The 24,301-nt window shown below is 40.4% G+C and overlaps 1 long non-coding RNA gene across 2 annotated transcripts in view; it reads left to right on the top strand.

The window, feature by feature from the left end:
• LOC139827634 (uncharacterized) overlaps window positions 1-24,301 on the top strand; it is a 74,257-nt gene that overhangs the window by 6,162 nt on the left and 43,794 nt on the right. The gene's annotated exons all lie outside the window — the stretch shown is intronic.

Raw genomic sequence — 24,301 nt, 5'->3', positions numbered from 1 at the left:
TGCCTTGATTTCAAGCTAGGGTGCTTTGCTAACCACTGAAGTCCTGCTTCACATATTCATTATCTGGAGGACAAACTGTCACCCAATGTACAAATTACCTTTTTCTCTAGCTGATACACACAAAGATAAACACTGCTGGCTTGGAAAAGCTTGTTATTGATGCTCATGTTAGTAACTGTCCAGTCAGAAATTTTTCAGGGAAATGTTTTTATGTCAGAAAAATGCTGATGCACTGAACTGGAGCCTCTAACAGGGAAATGCTGAGCTAGACAGAAATTTTGGTGAGAAAGGATGCTCAGGTGCACTCCGTAGTGTCTTGTCAAACCTTTGTCCCTTTACCCTTCCCTGCCACCAGGCCACAGGCTGGCCCATGCAAGCCCCTGGGCCTTTCCTGGACACTGGAAACAGGGACAAAGTGGGGCCCCAGGATGCAGCAGCACTTTACTTTCTCTGTTGTTCTGCAGGGTCGGGCTGAGGTTGTTCCTCCCTGACCAGTAGCTGGGTGAGGCCCCAGGCACTGACCTCGCTGGGGAGCCTGGGCACTGAGACCCCAGGCACTGACCTCGCTGGGGAGCCTGGACGCTGAGACCCCAGGCACTGACCTCGCTGGGGAGCCTGGACACTGAGACCCCAGGCACTGACCCCGCTGGGGAGCCTGGACACTGAGACCCCAGGCACTGACCTCGCTGGGGAGCCTGGACACTGAGACCCCAGGCACTGACCCCGCTGGGGAGCCTGGCAGCGCCTGTGCAAAAACACCCTGGATGCAGCATAAGAAGGAAACCCTCAATTTTTCCAGAATATTTATAGAACGGGGAAACTGATTCTTTTTCAGTTGTTACCCATAATTTATGGGACAGATTAGCCACTGCAGTTGGTATGAGACAACCCCTCCTGTGACATCCTGCTATGCAATAACACTTAGTACTGCCTCACATTTGATGAACGTTTTGCATGGGGCTTCTGAGGCAAGCTAGACTTTTAAAATTGGACTTTCAGTCCACACAGCAAGTTGAATAATTCATTTTGATTCTACACAAATGGCAGTTTACTAATTTCAGTTCCTGAACTTGACTGTCGTTAGGAACCTTCTGGACCATTTCTCAGCAGTCCTTCCCCACAGAGCTCTGTGGAGGCACAAAACTTCCCTTTCCCAACTACAACCCTCACAGCCATTTCTTATATATATGTGCCTGTGTATTAATATAGACATACAGTGCACAGGCAGGCACACTTCACTACACAAGAACAGCTTGGCACACTGCATGCGGGTGGGGAGTTAAAGTAGCAAAGGGATGGTATGAATATACAATTTAGATCCTTCAGGAATATTTTATAGTAACAGTTTTAAATACAGTGCCTGGCTGTGATTTCCATTTAATTAATTTCTTAATTATTACCACACCTCTAGAAGGTAATAAAGACTCACAAATAAAAAAAAAAAAATCAGGAAGGTGTGTTTTGTTAGAAAATGGCAACTTGATACTCTTCATTGATATGTCCTACATTCAACATGATTTTTCCAAAGCTGTAGAGCCTGTACAACAAAGGCTTTTTCACATCTCCTTCTCACAAAGGACTTATTTGCTCTGAGATCTGCAGTGTTGTGACATGGACTTGCAACTGGGTCACTGGTAAATTCTCTCTACACTCAGGACCTTGAGGCAGCATGAGATGCAAACTTGATAATTTATGAGCCCCAGATCTGACTTGATTGTAGCTCCTAGAACTCCAGCAAGAAGGTTAAACCCCCAGGAATCTCCAGGCTGAATTAGGGCAGTTGGGATTTTATAGTCTCTGCTTTTTTTTCAAGTTTTTCAATCTTCTTCCTACATTGGAAATCTTGGGTCAGTCTTCCTAAGTTTACAATTCCAGGGTAAATCTGGCAGGAAGATTCCCTCTCTGTGGGAATATTAGGGCTTTCAGACCAGCTGATTCTTGCCTTTAGTAATAGCAAAACTAGAAATGCAGTTTGCAGCAAGGTTTCAGCACCATGCATTCCTTCAGAACAAACAGGTACTTTGGAAATTTAGCTGTTACTGTGGGATTTGTTTGTTTGTTTATTTTGGTTTTTTTTTTAGTTTTGTTTGTTTGTTTGTTTGTTTGTTTGTTTTGTAAGGTGGCTGAAAATAAACACATTGAAATTGCCTAGTTGCAGGTTCAACTGACTGGGCTGCATCACTGATAACAAGCTGGTATGGAGCAGTGAGGTTTTGAAGTGAAACCCCTGATCAGCTCCACGCAGTGCACACTGGTTCTGTTTCCAGAGCAAGCCCAGGAAATTCCTTTGGGAGGAAAGGACACAAGGGGCCCTGGTGGAGATATGCACCAGGCCTGTTCCAACTTCTGATGGGTCATAAGGGTCCAAAGTAGTGACTGGGTCTTTGAACAGCTTCAAACCATATGTGTAGTGGTGATATTCAACCTAGACTAAATTCAGTCCAAAGTAAAGCCCCTGAACCACATGTGGTGCAGATGTAGGCGTTTCAGCAGCAAGGGCTTTGATCCACTCATCTACTTTTATTGTGCTGAAATGCAAACAAATATAGGTAAAACCTTTAAGTATTAAAACTTAGCCTGCATTGAAAATCTTCAGGTTTGGCAAATCTTATCAGTCACAATCTATCAGTCTTTCAAAACTCATTCACGAAGTGTAGCAGAGAGTTCACATCTTTGAAAAAAAAAAAATTAATGTGATTTTTATAACCCGTAACGTAATTTATTTTTTTCTGTATGTCAGATGACTAAAAAGGGTCATTTTCCTAGTGACAGTGTTATCCAATGAGATAAATCAGATCCAGATTCTGTCTAACTTCAGATATAAAACTTCTGGTCTCGTTTTTTTTATTTCAATTTAAATTAAAATACTCACCTATCATCTTGGTTAAAAGGACACATTTCTTAGCAGAAAATGTGTGAAAATCCCTTTGCAAAATGCCTGATTTCTTGTATTTATAATGAACTATATTGGCAAAATTAGTTTGGTTCATTAGCTTTGGGGCATCGCATTGTTCATGCACTGTACTTGTTATTCTTAATTTGCAATCCCTCTATTTTAAGCGCTTCATCGTCTGCTTAAGAAGTGCAAACAAATGCATGTGACTCAAACTGGAGACTGTACCCCTTTGAAGGATTAAATTAAATGAATAAAGAAAGGAAGGGAAAGGCAAGTTCCACAATACTTCGATGCGCACTCAGGTTCAAGGGGGTGGCAGCGGCTGGTAGAATTGCTAAGCTCATGCCATGAGTTACTGATTTTCCTCCATCCTTACTTCTCATGCAGGATGCTTTGTGTAGTCCAGATACTTGGTCATGCCATTCTCCAGAGAGATGGCTGAGACAGGGGCTGCAATAACTGAGGCCATGATCCTACTGCGACTGTGTGCTGGGAAAGTGCTGTGTCCCCTCCCTGGTCCTCTGGCAAAAGTCATTGACAGAGGCAAGTCTAGTGTGCATGGCCAGGCCCGTTTTCCTGCCTGGGGCCTGCTGTGTGTCTGATGCTCTGTGTGACTGCATCTTCCAGTTACTTTCAAGGCCACTGAAGAGATCTCCATCCTCTGGTGGAGGCAGTGGGCGCAGGGACCGCGAGACTTCCCCAGGCTGTTGTTACCTCCAAGGTTTGCACTGAGTGCGCCAGGCCATTCTCAGATCTGTAGGATATGAGGAAAAATGATTAAGTGCTGCCTTGAGATAACTGGCAAGTAAATGAACCACTTACCTGAGTTGTGAATGAATTAAAAAAAAAAAAAAAAAGTTTGAAGAGAATTCATAATTTGCAAATTGTTTTTCCAAAGTCATCACTACATATTTCTGAATAGCAAAAATTTAAAAAAAATATTTAGAACTCTCAGAAGTTATTCACACAACTCCAAATTCATCCATATTATTAAAGAATATTACTTCAACGGCTACTTTAGTCATCTGAATTGATCATTAAAGCAGTTTGTAAACATACACAGTGATAAAAATTTTGCAGTATGGGAACAAGTACAAACAAATATAACATGGATGAGGTCAGCTAAAATGTTAGTAATATGATTTGGTCTCTGAACTCATGACAGCTTGGAGAGCTTTCCAACAGAAGACCATGCAAAACATAATAAATCTTTCTTATCTGAATTAAAACACAGGGAAAAAATACTTCAGGGAAAGATGAGAACAATTAACCAGGAAACTTTTAGCATCATGATGTTGTGAACAAAACCAGTGTTATACCAGTGTGTATAAACAGAAGCCTACAAAGTCTGTAAGACAGATGATTTCCTCATGATGATCACCGCAGAACTGCTAACACTTCAATCAAGCAACTATTCAGTTTTGTCCACAGGATCACAAGAAAGCAAGGTGTCCATCACAGACAGTTCAGGTGGCAGCAGCAGAAATTATGAGAGTGATGACTATGTTGCATGATGTACAACTCTTTCCTGAAAGAAATGGGACTGTTTAATCTGAAAAAGACCTGCTCTTTTCAAACATATGATAGGCTGCTGTGAAAAGAAAGAGGAAAATTCATTTCTTTGTGTCCTTGGAAAACATGGTAAAAGGGATATAAGGTTAAGCATTTGGAAAATCTTTCTGGGAACAGTGCAGCATTAGAAGTGATAGGCTGGAAAAATTAAAGAATGCACACCCAGCAAAGGATTTGAACAATACCTTAGGCAAGGAGTGATATGAGAATGTCATCCTGCCTTGGGACAGGTGAATTGGCTAGATGATTTCTCGAGACCCTCTGCAGAATCCCTGTCTATGATTGTATCTTTCCTTGATTCTTTTCCTTAAGTCCACTGTAATCAATGTTTGCTATTTCCTCTATCAAGTGTTAATATATTTGCACTAGCTGCAGTCCAAAGTATAATAAAATCATCAGAAAGGTGACAGCATTAGTGCAGCAGTATTTGTGATTTGAGTCCTGTAGAACAAAAATCCTCAGGCACACATATAACATTTTGCAGGATGTTTTTACCATGAGAACTGAAAAGTGTGTGGTTTCATTTTTAAGTCCTAATCTTCTTACTTCTGTATCTTGTAGAGAAACAAGTCTAAAACAACATTTGCTGTTTTGTTTCCCTCTTTGGGAAAGGAAACTTGAAAGCTTAACTTGATACTGAAGCTTTCAGGTGAGTTTTTGGTTCTGTGCAACTCTTGACTTGAAAGCTTTGGGAAGAACACTTGACTTCAAAACAGGTTTATTGTCATCCAGCTACTAGGTGAAACGTTTAGTGTAGCTGTGCATAATGCACAGCACTGAAACCTTTGATCTTTTGTATTTCAGTTCACATTTACAGTTGTGGAAGTTATAACTTATTTCAAATGCTTCTGAAACCATTTCCTTCAGCCTTCAGGGATGTTATATTTTCCTAATTGCGAATGTATTCATTTGTTGCCATATTTTTAGATTTAAAATTGTTTTCCACGGACTGTCTCTGAAAAATAACAAGCATCCACATTTTATTATTAAAATAACCCATACCCATTACAATTGGCAATGGAGGTTAGTGTCAGGGTGTTCTGACCGACAGTAATGTGTGAATTCATAACAAGATGTAATACAGCCAGATTTTAGCATCCTGTCAAACATGTACATGGAATTTAATATACTCAAATCCCTGTTTTACAGTGCTCAAGTTTACAAGCTTATTAGCATTGATGGTATGGTTATATAAATGTTTTCAGCTATTTGTACAGTAAAATAGTGAGTAAAATTATTGGATAATTAATTGCATATTCTTTCAAAAAGCTCTCCATCTATTTCCATTTCCTTTCTCCCTCTGCTTCTGGAAAAGATTAATTTCTTTTTTTTCTGTGCATTATTATAATTCCGTTCCTACTACATTACTACTACCACCACCAGTTACACTGAACAGCTGAACTCAAATATGAAGTGACAAATTTTTTCCATATAGGTAAGAATGCAACTGCAATTAAGCTTTCTTGAAGGGTAAATACAGTCTGTCCACTTCCTTCACCAGCTTTGTGGATGTTCAGGTAGTAAATGTTGACAAGTTTGTTTCTTTAAATAATGTGCTACTTCATGAAAACTGCAGCTTTTCCTGTAAAATGTGGAGCTTGTGACATGTTTTTATTGCCTCAGATATGGATTATTATAATATGCTGTCCTGGTGCTTAGTGTAAGAACATTTGAAAATGGCATTTCTCATTGGATAAGGCTCCTTTCTTATAATATGCTGTACAGGGACAACATGTTTTATCTCTGCTTCATGATATGTACTGCCATCAAGATGATTTTTGACTAGAGTCTAAGATGACAGCTTTGGTCTGTTGTATTCAGTCCTGGCTATCTGAAAGATTAATTTATTTCTGTGCAATAAGTTAATACTGTCACCAATGTACATGAAGTTACATTCCTTTGTTTAAATGAGAACTATTCTTCAGTCGGGGTCCTGAAGCCTGGAATGCTTTTTTTTGTTGTGTTCCAACTTTTTGGGTGATCAGAAGTTTTTGCATATTTTTAAAGGGAAGCCTAGGAAGAATACTGAATATCCTTTGTGGCAAAAGGAAGCACAGAAACTTACGTGGTGATGGGATTAGGTCCTTCACAGATATTTGGACCTGGTGTTCGAGAATTTAACTTTCCAGACATCTGAGATTGACCTGAGCAGCCTCTGTTGCACTTAAAATGTAATTTAGCAGATTTCAAGTCCAGGTGAATCTTTCTGAAAAATGGCTTAGAAAGGAAAGGCGCTCTGCTGTTATGCTCGTAAAGTCGTCCTCTATTTTGGGACACTTTTAAAACTGAAGAGTGATTTGTTCTAAGGTACAGAAGGAAAATATTCCATGCAAAGAGTCATCAAGAATCGTGTTCTCCAGAGTGACAATTATTACACTGGAAGGGCTGGGAATAGTACTGTCCCTGCTTCAGCCTGTTCAGATCCAGCAAGGCTAGGGTTATGTCCCTTTATATGATTAATGTTCTGTGCTTGCAGTACCAGATTGACTGTTTTGATAAACACAGCAAAATCAATCAATCTCTCAATCTCTCTTCCTTACACTTTAGATTTATTACACCTAAATAGGAACTAAAATAAAATGCTTTTCTGTATTAATGAATGAATAAATCAGGCCTACCTGAAAATCTTAAAATTGGGGGATTTAGGAAAGAAACTATTTTACAGAGAAACTACTTGGATCTTTTCAATTTCCATATCTTCTAACGATAGTTAAGATATCTAATTTTCTCTATAAAACCAGACATTTATTTGCATTATTGTTTTCAATAGGCATGAATGCACAGAATGCAGGAATTACAGATAATTTTGAATAATTTATTATTTTAAAGGAAACTCCATTCCCATTTCAAGATACTACTTAATTTTGATCACTGAAACAAGCTCACAGTCACACTTCTTCAAATACTTTGCAGAAAAGTTGCGAGCAAATCTCATGATTAACGAGCAGCTTTTTTTCTGCGTCTACCCACTGGCTACATCTCAACCCTTGTAGTTTCTCCTCATTTGTCATTCAGTGAGATGTGCTTCAGTAACACTCAGACCAACAGGTCACTGGGGTAAAACGAATTTGCTGACAAATAGTTAGGGCTGGTAGCTCTAAGGGAGGGGATGAATTGGTTGCATCCTTCCCAGGTTTACAACTGTCACGGTTGCAGAAGCTGCTGCATAAAGTGGTCATGGAGCAAAACAGCTTTTACAGGCTGAAGTAAGTTAAACAGTAACAACTAAATGTATCATATGATAGACAAGAATTACCTTACCTAAGGGACTCTTAGCATGTAAGTGGGGGGGGAAGAAATTAATTTAAAAGAATGCAGTGAGTCATTGTATATATGACTAGCAGAAGCTCAGCTCTATTGATCGGTGTGAGCAGATTCTAGCTAGAAAAAAAGGAGCAGTGCGAATGTCACTAACGATATTTTTGACCTGAATTGACTATATCAGTGATATGAATTTCTAAAACTAGAAAATTTATTTTTGTCCACAGCAAATTTGGAGATCAGGGCTTCAGAACTGTAAAATAGTTTACACCGGCAAAGACTCATCCTAGAATAAACTGATGATTTGTGTTTCTTAGCACTGTTCTGGTTCTCAGCTTCTTCAACTGCATGACATTTTTCTACTTCACAGAGTTAGAGAAATTAGATGTTTGAAAGACCTTGTAGATCACTTCATCCACCCCATCACAGTGCAGAATTGTCCCCATAGAATATTTATTAGTGCATAGTCCAATCTAGTTTTAAATGTCACAACTGATGGAGCTGTTCCATTTCCCTTGGGATATTGTTACATAGTCTAACAGCTTCTGCTTTCAGGAAGTTTTACTTAGGATTCAGTCTTAATTTTCCCTTACTCAACTTGATTCTAGCTGTAAAATCTTGTAACAAAAAAATTAAAATCTTTCCACCTCTTTGTAAAAGTGAGAAAAAGGAAAACAGGGTAATAAAATGATGGTGCTTAATATAAAAATAATTTTCTTACAGTTGATCTAGAAGAAAAAATAAAGTGCATATTTGCATATGCCTTTTTATCCCAACTATTCTGAAATCCAAGGGATTTTTGGCTATTCGTTTAAATTGGGTCAGGGTGTAATGACATGCATATTTAGAGCTCCACAATAAGGAGAGAAAGGGCTTCAAAATGTTCACTTGTGTATATCACAGAATCACACAGAATGTTAGGGACTGGAAGGAACCTTGAAAGACCACATAGTCCAATCTCCCCACCGGAGCAGGAACACCCAGATGAGGTTACACAGGAACATGTCCGTGTGAGTTCTGAATGTCTCCAGAGAAGGAGACTCCACAACCCCCCTGGGCAGCCTGTTCCAGTGTTCTGTCACCCTCATCATGAAGAAGTTTCTCCTCCTATTTAAGTGGAACCTCCTGTGTTCCAGTTTACACCCATTGCCCCTTGTCTTATCATTGGTTGTCACCAAGAAGAGCCTGGCTCCATCCTCGTGACACTCACCCTTTACATATTTATAGACATCAATGAGGTCACCCCTCACTCTCCTCTTCTCCAAGCTCAAGAGACCCAGTTCCCTCACCCTTTCCTCATAAGGGAGATGTTCCACTCCCTTAATCATATCTCTTGCCCTGCACTGGACTCTCTCCAGGAGTTCCCTGTCCTTGTTGAACTGAGGAGCCCAGAACTGGACACAATATTCCAGGTGTGGTCTCACCAGGGCAGAGTAGAGGGGAAGGAGAACCTCTCTCCACCTATTAACCACCCCCCTTCTAATACACCCCAGGATGCCATTGGCCTTCTTGGCCACAAGGGCACAGTGCTGGCTCATGGTCATCCTGGTGTCCACCAGGACCCCTAGGCCACATCCCTACAGATGCTTAGAATTTGGAAAAATAATGAGCAAGACTCATCTGGAAGTCTGTCATGCTTGTAATCCTTGTGGTCCTTGACAATTTCAGGCTGCTCAATTGGTCATCACCAGAGACAAAATGTGAGCAACAGTGGTGGGGAGAAGAAATCTCCCAGCCTTTCTCATCCTCCAATGGATGAGAAAGTGGATGAGGCTGGATGAAGCTCCACCTCAAAATTTTCACTTTCTATCTGTGTCCAAGAACATCCATGAAGGACCATGACCCTCTTAGGAACAGCCCATCTCCTGCCCTTTCCTGTTTCTTAAATGCTCAGCTCAGCCCGGTCCATTATGCTCACCAGTGATTACTGAGAAAGCTTAACTGAGGACTCCTCTGTTATTTCCCTTCATTTCCTTAATTTTACTCACACCCTCTATTTTACATCTTGAGTGAAGACAAAAAAAGGTAGGTACAATCTTTTCCTGTCTTTTTTTTTTTTTTTTTAATGTTTTTTCTGCATTAGTTTCGTCTCATTTTTCCCTACCTCAGGTTATCTTCTGGTTTGGTTTCAGCTTTCCTATTTCCTGCTGAACCAGGAGAGAACTGCACTCCCTTGGACAAGAATCTGAAACAGAAGTTGGTGGAAATGGGAAAAACTGGCCTGCTTTTATATATTTATTTCTTAATGAACCAGCTTAAAAGCTGGGGATATGTTTATTCCCAAACAGAATGATATCAGAGAAACAGGAGGAATTTTGTGGAGTTGTTTTATGTTTGTTTATTATACCCAGGATTTCCTTAAAATTTTTTTTCCCCTTAAAATGAGATTGAAAGATTTTTTTCTTGAAAGAACACCTTTTTGATACGCAGATTTTACTGGATATATGTGAGAAAAAACAATACCTTAAATGGAAAAGAGGAAGGAAAATACCTATTTGCAAAATGTATTTTCTGTCAAAACCAGATTTTGATGGGACAATTACATTGTTTCATCTTAACCTAACAGAAATATTTTAGTGCTGCTGATGTACTTAAACGCTGCTGATTTATATCTGCTAATATTATCTGTGAAAAGAAAGAAAAGCTTGGAAGAATGGCTGGTAGGAGACATTTTTGCACATCTACATTTATTACTTTACTTTATTGGTGATTTAATTGATGTATTCTAGCTTTCTAAAACTTTCTGAAGAACATCAGCTAAGCCTTACAAAGGCCTCAGGCTCTCAGTATACTGCACCGAACTTCTGGACTGAGGATTTCCACCACATCACTTTCCCTCCAAATCACATTAAGACAATAATCCCTTTGCTAGGAATATTTACCGTCAAGATTCATACCAGTAAGGTATCTGTAATGTGGATCCAACAGCAGAAGTTTACCTTTGCAGCCAGGTTAACTGATACAAAGTGAATGTGAAATTTCAGAAGTGGAGGCACATGAAGTCTTGTTTTAATTTTGACTGGAGTACTCTGCTGTCCACTTTGAGGGATTTGGTAATGTGGAGCTCACAAAGAAGGTTAAGTACAGAATGAGTTTTCAGAAATGAAGCAAGATGCATCATTTTGGGGAGAAGATGGAAGCGGTTTGCTGGGTTTTTTTAGTCCATGCAAAGATAGTATCTTTCTGGAATATAAACCCCCGGAAAGGTTGTCTGAATCATAATATATTGTGCCTCTCATGTTCAAAGGAATGAAACAGTTTTAATAAAAATTGGCAGCACACAGGCATTGCAACCAGCTATCTGCGGAAGCTGAAGTGAGCTTCACCTAAAGCTGAACAGCACAATCTTTCTTAAAGTGCCCATCTAAATATGTTGTTTGGACAGGTTTGGGGTTTTCCTTTGAACACACTTTGAAACCCCCATGACATGTGATAGTACTTTGCTCAGAGGCACATTCTCACAGGAAACTTACATTACATATTTTACATGCGTAATATAATAATCAGGCCAAAAATTATACATGGGAGCAAGAAGCTTGACCACACAAATGTTGCGTTTTCAGTGCACAGTGTTGTTCCTGACAGAGCCAAATAGGGAGAGGAAATCGCGGGAGTGCTGAGCTGAATTTCTGAAAGAGATTGAGATTAATCCTGGATCATAGTCGGTTACAAGTGAGTTGCAACCTCTGTGTAGCTGCTAGTGGTCTGTCGGAGGCTGCAGCTTGAGGACTGCCTGCAGGGCTGCCACGCTTTTTCTATTGCTAATTTATGGTTGACAGAGAACTTTTGTTATGGCCACGTGTTATTTTATTTTTTTGTAAAATCCAAGAGGAAAGCAGGAGCTAGTGTGTGCTTTGTAAAATCTCTGCCATCGGGCTGAACTGGAGAGAGGATGTGTCTAATAATCACCAGCTTTGACGGAAAGGGGAAAAAGGAAGAATATCATTGTGGTTTTTAACTATGAATATCAGTGGCGAAACTCTCCAGCTAGACTAGATAAAACCAGAAACAAAAGGAAACCGGAGTTACACTGGCAGCAGCTTAATAGCTGCAATTATCAGCTGGGCTACCAGTTAGAGTTCCCACCCATCGGAGCTCGAGGTAAAAGATGTCAGGGGGACAGAGTGAAAGGCCTGCCTGCAAATGCAAAACCACAGAGCATTCACTTGCTAAAAGACTTGGATGAGCTACTCGTTCTGGTCTTTGTGCTCTTTTAAATACAGCTATCTAGTTGTCTTGGAGACAGGCACGTGGAAAAAAAAAAAGCCACTCAATATTCCTATCCCTTACTATAATCCCCAGTTATGGATCAGCTAAGTAATAGTCTAAATACAAAATGTATAAAATATTAACCTGACAAACTGTTCTGCTTAAGTCAATGACATGTGGATGTGGGTAATGAGGTTTATTAAAATGCTCTGGTTCAGTTGCAGCAGGAATGACAGAATAAAAGCATGACTTGTAAAACAGAAAGGGTAGAGAGATATTAGCACTGAAGTGCAGTTGAGTAAATTTTCCTGGAAATCTCAGAGAAGCAAGCAGCAAATGAGGTTGATTAAAATTACTATAATTGTGGTGACAAGTTGTATGCCACTTGAACACCTTACTGTACATAGTACCAGATGCAAATTCGGGCTCTAATTTGCCTGTCCTTGAAGACAGTGATAAAACTCCTGTTGACTTTAAAGAAGAGCAGAAACAGTCTCTTCATTTCATATGAAAGAAATTCATGTCTGGCTTTAACATGTAAGATCAGCAGCCCTGAAATATATGTTGAAAGCATCACTGGATTTTGTTGATGATAACCTCATATTACCTGCTTTTAAGATCTTCAAATAAAATCGGAAAACTTGAGTTACTGCTTGTTGAATATGGTAAGCTTGAATCTGTGTAACTAAATAACAGAAAACATTCATATAATACTTTTCTGGAATAACCAGGGTAAGATCAGCATTTTCACAGGTTGTTGCTCAAGCACAGTGCTCAGCTTCAGATATGTTAAGAGGGAGTTACTCTCACACTGAGCTCTCACCTTTAGAAAGCAGTCCTTTGATAGGATTTAAAACAAAGCACTTAGAAGTCATCCAGAACCATTAATCATTTCTAAAAATCTTGGCAAAAGCATTTGTTTTACCAATTTATGCTAATGATGTCATGCTGTGTCTATGTTAATGTATTTAATTTTGAGACAGTCACTGTATGCTTCCCATCCATAAGTGAATGCATCTTCTCCTCCCTGAAGAGGACAAATAGGTCTTAACATCTGGGTAACTGAGGGAGAATTAATGGGGATGTTTTGGCCCTAGCTCATACTATCAGAATTGAGTCCAGCTTTGTTACCATCAACTACTAGGATATCTTTCTCCTTTATACCCTCCTCCCACAGAAGCTGTGTGCATTGCCCCAGCGTTTTAGTGTTGTCAAAATAACTGTCTATAGTCTGCAACCTGTCAAAGTTCTCTTAACAAAAAAAAATAAATAAATAAGTATTTGCCAGGATATTTAACTATCATCTACTATCAGAAGTGATTGCATTGGTTACAAAAGTTTTCATTGTCAAAGCTGTGCCAAAATGGAAGAAAAGAAACTGCAGTTAGGTTACCACTTCTGGATCATATTTGTGCCTAATCTATTCACTACTCGCAGTGCTTTGAAATTAGTGCACTTCTCTGAGATGTCATGGCACAACAGGCTGTTTATCCCAGTTCAAGTCCACTGAAATTAGTGGTGATGCAGAGTGTTGATTTCTTTTTTATTTTTGTGATCCATGAACGACATAAGCAATCTTAATCGTGTAGAATGAGTAATAAATTCAGCAAGGCTTATGAGGTTTGAATGCTATGAAAATATGCTTACAAGGACTGTGTTTTTTTTTAAAAAAAAGCCTGATTGCTAATGAAAAATAGGCCTGAACACAGCTGAAGAGGTATTCAAGCTTGTGGTTAGGTTGATGCCAGATGTTGATGCAGAGGAAAGGGAAGTTGAGGAAATAGGTACATGAACCCTTAGGATATTGGGTTACCAGCCAGCTGGGAGACACCTGGAAAGTGGCTATTTAAATCTGTTTGAAGTAAGGGTCTCTTGTAGAGGGATTGGCCAGAATGTCTGGAGAGCAGAGAAGGCAGAGCTGAAGCCCTTTCTGTTCCTCCTAAAGCCTCCTGCCTCCTTCAGCCTGCAAGGGGCAACTTCAAGCCTGCAAGGGGCAACTTCAAGCCTGCAAGGGGACAGGGGCAGCTCTGGAGGCAGAGGGTCCTGCACAGGCTGCCCAAGGGCCTGGCAGGAGGGTTGGGATGGAGCATTTGCAGAGAGGTGGAGGGACAGAGACAGGGGTCAATTTTATTGACTGCAAACAACTTTTTTTTTTTTTTTTTTCATTTTCTTTACATCAACACAAAAGTATTCTTGTGATGAGTTGTGGATTAGTTGGCATTTATTTCTGTAATTACCCCAAATGTAATTTAATTCACCTATATCTGAAAGACTCCTGCTGCTTGAATTGTAACCTCGCATAAGAATATAACTATTATATATATATATAAAAAATAGTTATAATAATAATAATATATATAACATTAACTATGCATGCTGTATGTGATATATGATGTATATTGATATATTATAGTCATTATATATATCTAGATCTGCTGGTTTTCAGAATTGCATAGAAAACATTGAAAATAGAAAGTGAATGCATTCTAAGGGCTATAAAAATGAGAGGGCAAATAAAAATCCATTATTTATTATTTACAGAATTGACCCAAATTCTGTGACCTTAAACAAATGCAGTACTCAAGTAGGATTTACTTTATCCCTGCCAGAGATAGTCATGAAGCATAAGAAGGTCAGTCAGTGTTTAGGGCACTTTTTGAAGACTTTGCCTCTCCAGGGCACTCATTCTTGTTTTGATCACAGGCTCCTCCTGTCGCAGTTTTCCACCTGTGAAATGGGGATATCCATCTTTTCTCTGCCTGGCATGAGGTGCTCTGAGGAAAGGTGCCTTCAAGGATATTTGAATATGAGTGGAAGTAATCTGTATAAACTTTTCCAAAATGGGCAAACAGAACAATACAAAGTTGAAGCGCATTAAATGATTACTTTCCTCTTTTCTTTGTAGTTTTACTTTTTGTGTTTGCTTCTTGCTTCTGTCTGTAATTTTGCTGAAGGGGTATGTTTCTAATTAATAAGCAGCTGAGTTTTCTGGTTGTGGCTCAACATTTTAAGCCTGATTCTTGCTCTTACTATTGTTGTTCAGAAGCGAGCTACAGCCCCTTGGGGAAAAATGTAATTCAGACTTTAAATAGACAGTTCAGGCAGAGTTCATTTTAGCTTAACTAATTTTGGCCACTTCTTCATGAGAAGGGCTTGGCAGTATCAAGTGAAGGACCCCAAACAACGTAACACAGCAATGAGTGGAGCGCTCACTGCACCAGCATCATCGGCTTTGGGAAGAGGATGTTCAGACCACAACAGTCTCTCCCTGACTCCTTGTTGCTATTCATGCTTACCTTCCTTAAGGACATAAGTATTCAGAGGTAGCAGGAGATACCAGGTAATGCAGTTTTGGGATGCTCTGTTAAAAGGGCTTTTGGTTTTGGAAGTCTCTGTACCCTCTCCCAGTGAATATTGCCATTTCTTTAAACACCTTCCTTAATCTGGGCCTTAAACACATGTATGAGCACTGCAAAACGCCATGTTTGAACCATCCTTCCTGCTTCAAGACCCACTGGCCCCTTCACAAACTTTTTTGCCTTATACACCAAATATATGCTCTGTCCTCAAAAAAGACCTCCATGTGCTGAGTCTCCAAGCTTGGCAGTAAGACATTTATGGTATAATTGAGATAGCATCACGTTTTTATACTAATGCAAGGAATGAAACCTCATTTTTAGTCTTTCTTTTTCTTACGTTGGAATTTGTGTAGGTAACAGAAACCATGTTGCACTTCATTCTCTACAGGAAGTATTTTAAAAAATATTCTATAGCTGATTATATCTGCTTTCTGTGAGCCTTCCTGATGTACACTAAAGGAAGATGTGGCTCTGCTGTAAAGTGATACAGTTTTGAAAAAGAGCACTCTGATATTAGTACATTTTAACACCGCTTAATGGGTTTATAATTGTATTCAGCATTTTAACTGGAAAGCTGGAATAGGAAGTAGGTGGGAAAATATGCCCATGAAACCCTCCCTCTTATTGATCATTATGCACCAAAACTCTGAATATGAGGAGAGAGGTGGGGGATCTGATGTTTGTGGACAGGTAGGGCACAGTGGCACATTAATGATCATTCAAGACTTCCATTTTGAAAGCAAAACGGCTGTGAATCCATTGAAAAGACTGAATATTTTAACACACATATTCTGCTCATAAAAACACTCTTGCCAGTGCTGCCATTTTATCTACATTAACAAAAAACATTATGAATAGAAGTCAAATGGGCTATTGCAATAAATGAAAATGGCAATTCAATTCATTTAATTGGCAGGTACCCAATATCTTTTTATTCTTACAATGAAACAGCTGGGATCTTGTAGAAAGTAACAACTACTGTGTAATAGCTGCTACACGATATCACGGCCTTCATAAGACAGAGATTCACCTGACAGAAAAGAGATGGCTAAAATGCGCATCATTAAAATATAAAGTAAAAATCGACAATATTTTTTGTTCTTTGTAATCTTTGGGGAATAAATTTCTGGGTATCAGAGTCATTATTTGAAGTATTCACTCCAAGATCCATTCCACCGCTGTTAGTACTGATGAATTATATGTGTTCCATAAATAGCCTCACTGATAGAGTCTAGGGTCTTTAGTCCTTTCGCTTTTCATAGTGGCTCATTATTCATTACAAAAAAATACCTTATTGATCAAAGACTTTTTTTGTGGGGTAAAATAGCAAGTAGTGTATTATAATCTGTTTGCATTGGTTAATAACTTTGTGTATTCAGGTCCCCAAGCTTCATGACCCTGCTTCTGGGTTTTGGTGGGATAACTAGAACTATTTTTAGCAAGATGGCAAGGAAGCAAGAATAGCAAACACTACATAATTAAAGATACTGGTGTGCAGATAAATGCAATGTATTTTAATGTCATTCTTCATCTCCCAGCCTCACCTCTCCCCGCCCCCAATCCTTCAAGAAGGAAGGATTATCAGGTTACAGGGAAGGCATGAAGCACAGACTAAAAAAAGTCCTGGAAGCTTTTTCCCCAAAGACTTGTAGTGTTTCAGACAGCTGATGAGATATGTACCATGGCATTTGTCCTGTCTCACCACATCTTCTTTCTTGATTTGAAACCTCTCCAGGGCAGGGACTACGCATTTGGGGGTCTCTGTGACAACAAGGCTCTGGTTGAGGCATTTGTGTATCCCCATAAGTAGCATCATTGACAGCAGTAGGTAACATCATAGTGCTTTCTAAATAGCCAGCCAGAGTCAGTACTGCAAACGCTGCTTGCCACTTTATTTCTGTTGATATCAGGACAGTTTTGACTGTTCTCTGGAAATGGTTATTCACCCCTGGATATTTTTGTCCCACCTGTAGAATTCCAGGCACATGTGTGTAAACAACAATAGTATAAAGACAAGTGATATTTAAAATACATTCATAACTTTTAAGACCAGAGATTGTAAGGTTATATGGTCTGATTTCCTATGCACTAGCAGCCATAATGTTTCTCTCATAAAATTCCCTTTGTGGTCATTTGTGTGTGGACAAAGCATATTTTTATACTTAATTTTTTCCTTGCCTTTTGTAGCCATATCTGCAAAGCCAGGCTGATATTTTTTATTATTATTATCTAATTTTGACATTTACAGTTGGAAACCAAAACACATAAAATGTTGACTTCTTCAGTCATTAACAAATGTTGCAGTCAAGCAGGACAGTATTTGTAGAGCATAACAGATGGTGCAGAGAACCCTGCATCTGTCCCATACACATTTTGGGGAAGGATACTTTGGACTAACTCTAATCAGGTTGTGTGAATACCCCTGGATCTCACGGCACCAGAGGTGTGCTGGTCCACCACATCTTCCAGGTTAATCTTGTCTTGTGTAAAAGAGGACAAGTTTTGAACTCTGAGACTTTCCCACAATATAAGCCAAAGTACAGTAAGTGCAGGCGATTTGCTTCAAAAATGCACTTGTGAAGTGAAGTAGAGGGAAAGTGATTGAAGTGTTGAGCTCTAAGACAAGTATTCAGCCACATGACTCTATAAAGGAGATTTTGAGAACAGAGGAAAAAGAAGTAGGTTGCCAAGTTACCTAATGCCTGAGCCTCCTGTTCAGATTTGCATTAGTATAACTGGGTTGGAGCATAGAGGTTAATCACAGAATCACAGAATGGGATTGGGGTTGAAAGGGACCTCTGGAGATCATCTAGTCCAACCCATGTGGTAAGCCAGGTTCAACCAGAGCATGTCAACAGAAATGCATCTAGGTGGGTTTTAAATGTCTCCAGAGAAGGAGACTCCACAACCTCTCTGGGCAGCCTGTTCCAGGGCTCTGGCACCCTCAAAGTAGTGGAGTTTCTCCTCATATTCAGATAGAATCTCCTGTACTTCAGTCTGTGCCCATTGCACCTCCTCCTATTGTTGGGCACCACTGAAAGGAATCTGGTCCCATCCGCTTGACACACACCCTTGAGATATTTATAAACATAAGTAAGACGGACAGTCATTTAGGTATGATCCCAAACATTGTGTGGAAAGAAAGCACAAGAAAAAAGTTAATTATCCTACTGCTGGTGTGATAATTTTGCTTATTTTAGTGTTAGGTTGTCTGTCTATTTTTCAATGACATGAAAGGCTCCAAAACCAAAACTGAATGGAGTGGGCTATAGCAATCCATACTCAATATTCAGCAAGTGTTTTTAAATCCTGTACCTCTGAATGTGAGCATTCAACTCAAATTTTAAAAAACAAGGGCTCACAACTCATGGAAATATCTCAGAACTTGGACAAGCAATTAGGTTAACATTTGCCAAAGTCAACAAAATAAATGGAATATCTTCCAGAACTAGATAACCACACAAATAGTAGCAAAACCAGAGAGCTGCTTTGATGGGAAAAATGGATGTTTAACTGCAAATGACTTTTATCAGAGGGTACTGGACACCCTGACAATTTGTATATTCCCAGCTGAGGTTAACTAAATAGCCTGTCAGATCTACTCTACTGACAGAAATTGTACTAAATATCCATAGTGCTGCAAATACCCCCCCCCCCCCCCCCTTTTTTAGTTCAGACACAAAATTGAGTTAAGGAGGTAAAACAAGTTGTCAGCTGGTGGATGATAACCACAACTGCTCATAAATGTCTGTATCGGTTTTAGTCAGTTTTATTTGTGATGTAACCAGCCTTTATCTAAACTTCAGAGAAAGAGGCTAAATTACATTAATGTTCATTTGTCCAGGGTAAGAGCACAGAGACAGAAATTCACTGCAGTGTGTTTCATGGCAGTAAAGCCTCTGTAATGCTGTCTTCTGCATTCTCCCCTGTTGTGGAGAAAAAATCCTCATATAAAAATTGCTGTACTGTATAGCTACTGAAATAGCTTATTCCCACAGGATGGAAAAAGGCTAAACTGTTGTTAACAAAACAAAGGTAAGAAACCTGTTAACAGTGTACAAAATCAATGAGAAGCAGAAATGTCTGTGTAAAGAAGGCAGGTGATCCATGAGCTGGAGAGATGTTTTCCTTATGCACATCCAGCCACGCAGGCTTGACAAGGGTAGGATTCAGCACAACGTCTGTTTGATCATGAGAGATGCCAATGCCGTTTTGGGAAAGTCTCTTGTACAAAAAACTGTAAGAAACTGTGAGAAAGCAGTCAGAAGAGACTCAACACTTGGAAGAGACAGACCTGACTGATGTGACTTTCATGGGGGAAGCATCTTAAGCCCAAGAGGAAAAGATTGAAGCCCTGTGGAGGCTGTGGTGTATGCAGGTAAGCACTGCAGACCCAGCTGGGCAGCTGGGGAGAAAATCATACAGAATCACAGAATGCTTGGGATTGAAAGGAACCTCAAGAGATCATCTAGTCCAATTCCCTGCTGGAGCCTGAACACCTAGATCAGGTTACACAGGAATGTGTCCAGGCAGGTTTTGAATGTCTTCAGAGAAGGAGACTCCACAACCTCCCTGGGCAGCCTGTTCCAGTGTTCTGTCACTCTCACCATGAAGAAGTTTCTTCTTGTATTTAAGTGGAACCTCCTATGTTCCAGTTTACAGCCATTGCCCCTTGTCTTATCATTGGTTGTCACCAAGAAGAGCCTGGCTTCATCCTCGTGACACTCACCCTTTATATATCTGTAAACATTAATTAGGTCACCCCGTCAGTCTCCTCCAAGTTAAAGAAACCCGGCTCCCTCAGCCTTTCCTCATAAGAGAGATGCTCCATTCCCTTAATCATCTTTGTTGCCCTACGCTGGACCCTCTCCAGCAGTTCCCTGTCCTTGAACTGAGGGGCCCAGAACTGGACACAATATTCCAGATCCAGGGCAGAGTAGAGGGGAAGGAGAACCTCTCTCGATCTACTAATCACTCCCCGTCTAATGCACCCCAGGATGCCACTGGCCTTCCTGGCCACAAGGGCACAGTGCTGGCTCATGGTCATCCTGCTGTCCACCAGGACCCCCAGGTCCCTTTCCCCTACTCTGCTCTCTAATAGGTCATTCCCCAACTTATACTGGAACCTGGAGTTGTTCCTGCCCAGATGCAAGACTCTACACTTGCCCTTGTTATATTTTGTTAAATTTCTCCCCACCCAACTCTCCAGCCTGTCCAGGTCTCGCTGGATGGCAGCACAGCCTTCTGGTGTGTCAGCCACTCCTCCCAGCTTGGTGTCATCAGCAAACTTTCTGGCAATACACTCTATTCTCTCATCCAAAATATCCAGCCTAAGCAGGGATGGGGCAACCTGCAGCTGGGATGTCTGAGGAAAAGCACTACTATCAGACTCTTGCTGGTCAGGGACTGTCCTTCTTCCCCCAAACAGAAGAAATGCTGCATATTTGCAGATATGTAACACCGCAGCACCTGATACCACCCCATGAAGGGTGGCAAACATGCACGGTAGTAGCAGATGCTAACGCAGCTCCCAGCAGGAGCAGGGGCAGGTTCCTGTTGCAGCACTCACGAGCTCTGTTTCTTTCTACTAGTTGCTCTGACCTGTCATTTTGTCACTCAGAATTTGCACCTCATGTATCTTTATTGTTTTCCTAAAATAACGGGACAACAGTGCATTAATGAGAGAAATATGAACTTTTTTAAATTGTATTTGTAGCTTGAAATTTTGCGTTTACCAATATTTGATTTCTCTGATACCAATGCCTAGTTATAATGTTGCCTGAGATCTTTGTTCATTCTTTCAGCTTACACTTAAGAGACAAAGTAGTTTCTCATCTCAAAAACTAAAGTAAAAGCAACCAAACAAGACTTGTCAACTTATTTTTTCTTATATTATTTTCTCATTCAAAAGAAAAAAAAAAAGGAAAAAGGATCCCTGCCCTCTCAATAAAAGATAGCAGGCAACTGTAAAAAAGTGAAACATTTTATTTAAAAATATATCAAAATGAAGTTTCAGCTTTTCAGGAGTTATTCTCAATTTACTTTTACTTAAAAATTTGAAATAAAGTAATTTTACTCTAATTTTGACAAGCTCTTCATTTACTGAGTGTTGATATAGTTTTTCTCATTATTATCTTTTAGATGTGTTTCTGACAACATTACATTTATAAAGTAAGTAAACTGAGAGACTTTTTTTCTGAGACCATGTTGTGGAATAAAATTTAACCTTGTGCAAGTTAGATAGCTACAGTTCTTTTATCTGGTTTAATTATTGGACTGCCTTAGAAAAGACACAGCATAAGGAAATGGAGTTGCCCTGCCTACTATATCCCAGTAACCTCTTGTATCAGCTGGGAAATGGAAAGTGAACTCCACATGTAGATTACCAAAAAAATATTACAAAAAAAAAAAAAAAAAGCTGAAAAAGAAAACACTCTGCAAGATAAAAACTTAGAAGGTGAAGTGCAAATGAGATGGGACACCAGTCCACAGACAGCAACCACACTGATTTTCAATGATATTTTCATTGTAAAACAGTTGCCTAAGTCTACTGTAGTCTGCAAAATCAATTGCTAGATCAGAGTGGTGTGTAAAAGATTAATTGCAGACCATGTTCCAGTTTGGGGAACAGTGCAGGAAGAGCAGGCAGGTTTGAGAGCAGCCCTGGAGCTCTGAGACGGGAAGGTTCATCCTGCTGCTCGTCCTTCACTCCTGGTGGCCTTTTCCTGTGCCAGGACAGGTCAGTGCTGCCGGGACACTGTGCTGGTGTTGCTGGCACATAGTCGAGGCAGCCCTGATGATAAAGAGTGATGCTACTTCCTTCCGTTGCTGTGGGTCGCACCCCCACGCTGTGTCATACCATGACTCCCCATTTCCCATTAAGGTCCCAATTTTTAAGCTGAAAATAAAGGGCTACATAGACATATGCTCACCCTGGCCTCTGCACAGTTTTGCTGCTTCTCCCTGCCTGACTGCCTCTCAGATGAAACCACTTATTTCTGGACTTAACATATGCAGCATTTCAAGACCTAGTGTTACAGAGAGGTACGTCAACTTCACATTCTTAAGCAAAAGTGGACACTTTTTCTTGTCTTTCAGTTCAGCTACCTACCTATACATAAACATTCAGAAAAATAAAATTAAAAAACCAAACCATAATCCCCTCCCTTCCTCCTTCCAGCTTTTGAAAAGCCCAAACTTGGGCTGTTTGAAAGGAAAGGACATGTTGACAGAAGCACAGCCAAGAAATAGCTGTGCCAAGAAGGGGGACGTCACAGTATGATGATTTCATTACTGCAAACTTAAAGGTACATAGGTGGAAATGCTTCAGGATAACTGAGGAACCCCTCTGAGGAGGTATCTGGGCTGGATGGCAGGGTCTCTAGAAGATGCAGGCATCCTGCAGAGAGGGCAAATCATCTGGGCTGAGGTGCTCACAGGCAAATCTGACCTTGATGAGATGAGATGTGTTATAGGAAAAGTAAATAGGTCAAAAGCAGAGGAAACGCTGTCTGTATCTCCAGTTTTCATTCTATTATAAATGTAGTTACCATGGCAGCAGCAAGCAGTTTTGGGATTTGGGTTTCTCTACAGACATACAGGTGTCTTTTGAACTTCCCTCTTTTTTCACTGCCATATCTGTCCCCAGGAATACAGGCTGAAAACTCACTCATGTTTGTTTCCGTGAGCAATGTATTAGTAATGAGAACAACAGCAACAGAAGTAGTATAAAGCCTGCCCAAAAACATAATTATAGTGTTTTCATCTTCCATAACATCCAACCCAACTCTCCCACTTCAGCACTCCAGATCTCATCAGCAACAGAATGGTTTCTGCACAGTTTCTGCTACATCCCCTCAGGATATTTTTCTTCTTGCTTATTTTTAGAACAAAAAGACAAACCCATCAACATTCATTCATATCTTTCTTAATTCACATAATTTAACTATTTTTATCACCCAGTAGCCCTCTTCTTTGGACTTCTGTTTGGACACAGCATAACTCAAGACCTTCTAACTCTTATGGGTTGGGATGTGCTGAAGGAAAATGCTGGATGAGAAGAATGACAACCTTGTCTGTATATAGAGACTAGGGAATTAGATGCTGGAGACCAGCCCCCTGGAGAGGGATCTGCGGCTTCTGGTCAATGGTAAGTTGAACATGAGCCAACAGTGTGCCCTGGCAGCCAAGAGGGCAACTGTGTCCTGGGTGTATCAAGCACAGCACTGCCAGCCAGGTGAGGGAGGTGATTGTCCCACTCTGCTTTGCACTGGTGCGGCCTCACCTGCAGTGCTGTGTGCAGTTCTGGGCGCCACAGGTTAAAAAGGATATAAAATGTCCAGAGGAGGGCCACAAAATTCACGAAAGGTTTAGAGCAGAAGCTGTATGAGGATAGGCTAAAGTGACTTGGTTTATTCAGCCTGGAGAAGAAGAGACCTCAATGTGGTCTACAGCTTCCTCATAAAGGAAGGAGGAGGGGCAGGCACCAAACTCTTCTCTCTGGTGACTCGTGAGGGAATGTCAGGAAGATGTGCCAGAGGAGGTTTAGGTTGGACATTGGGAAAAGGTTCTTCACTCAGAGGGTGGTGGAGCACTGGAACAGGCTCCCCAGGGAGGTGTCACAGCCTGATAGTGTTCAAGACGAGACTGGACAGTGCCCTCAGACACATGGTGTGAGCTGTGGGGTTGTCATATGCAGGGACAGGAGCTGGACTGAGTGATTTTTGTGACTCCCTTCCAACTCAGGACACTCTATGTTTCTATGATTCTATGAAGAGAAATTCACGTATTGAGGGGAATATGCCTGTTCGAACCCAGCTCCTGTCAGGAGAAGCTGAGCTTTCACATTAAGCCACCCTATCATTCTGGTTACCAGCTGGCTGTGGCTGTGAGATGTGGGTGTGAATCCCAAATTTAATACTTAACAGCAAGAATCACTGTTGCTTAGTTGCCCCTAAAGAATCACTCTTCCAGGGTAAAATCAAAGAATTGTAGTCCCAGATGC

Source organism: Patagioenas fasciata, chromosome 3, assembly GCF_037038585.1.
Source record: "Patagioenas fasciata isolate bPatFas1 chromosome 3, bPatFas1.hap1, whole genome shotgun sequence".
Taxonomy (NCBI): domain Eukaryota; kingdom Metazoa; phylum Chordata; class Aves; order Columbiformes; family Columbidae; genus Patagioenas; species Patagioenas fasciata.
The sequence above is the reverse complement of the archived record's forward strand: the minus strand, read 5'-3'. Positions and strand labels throughout refer to the sequence as shown.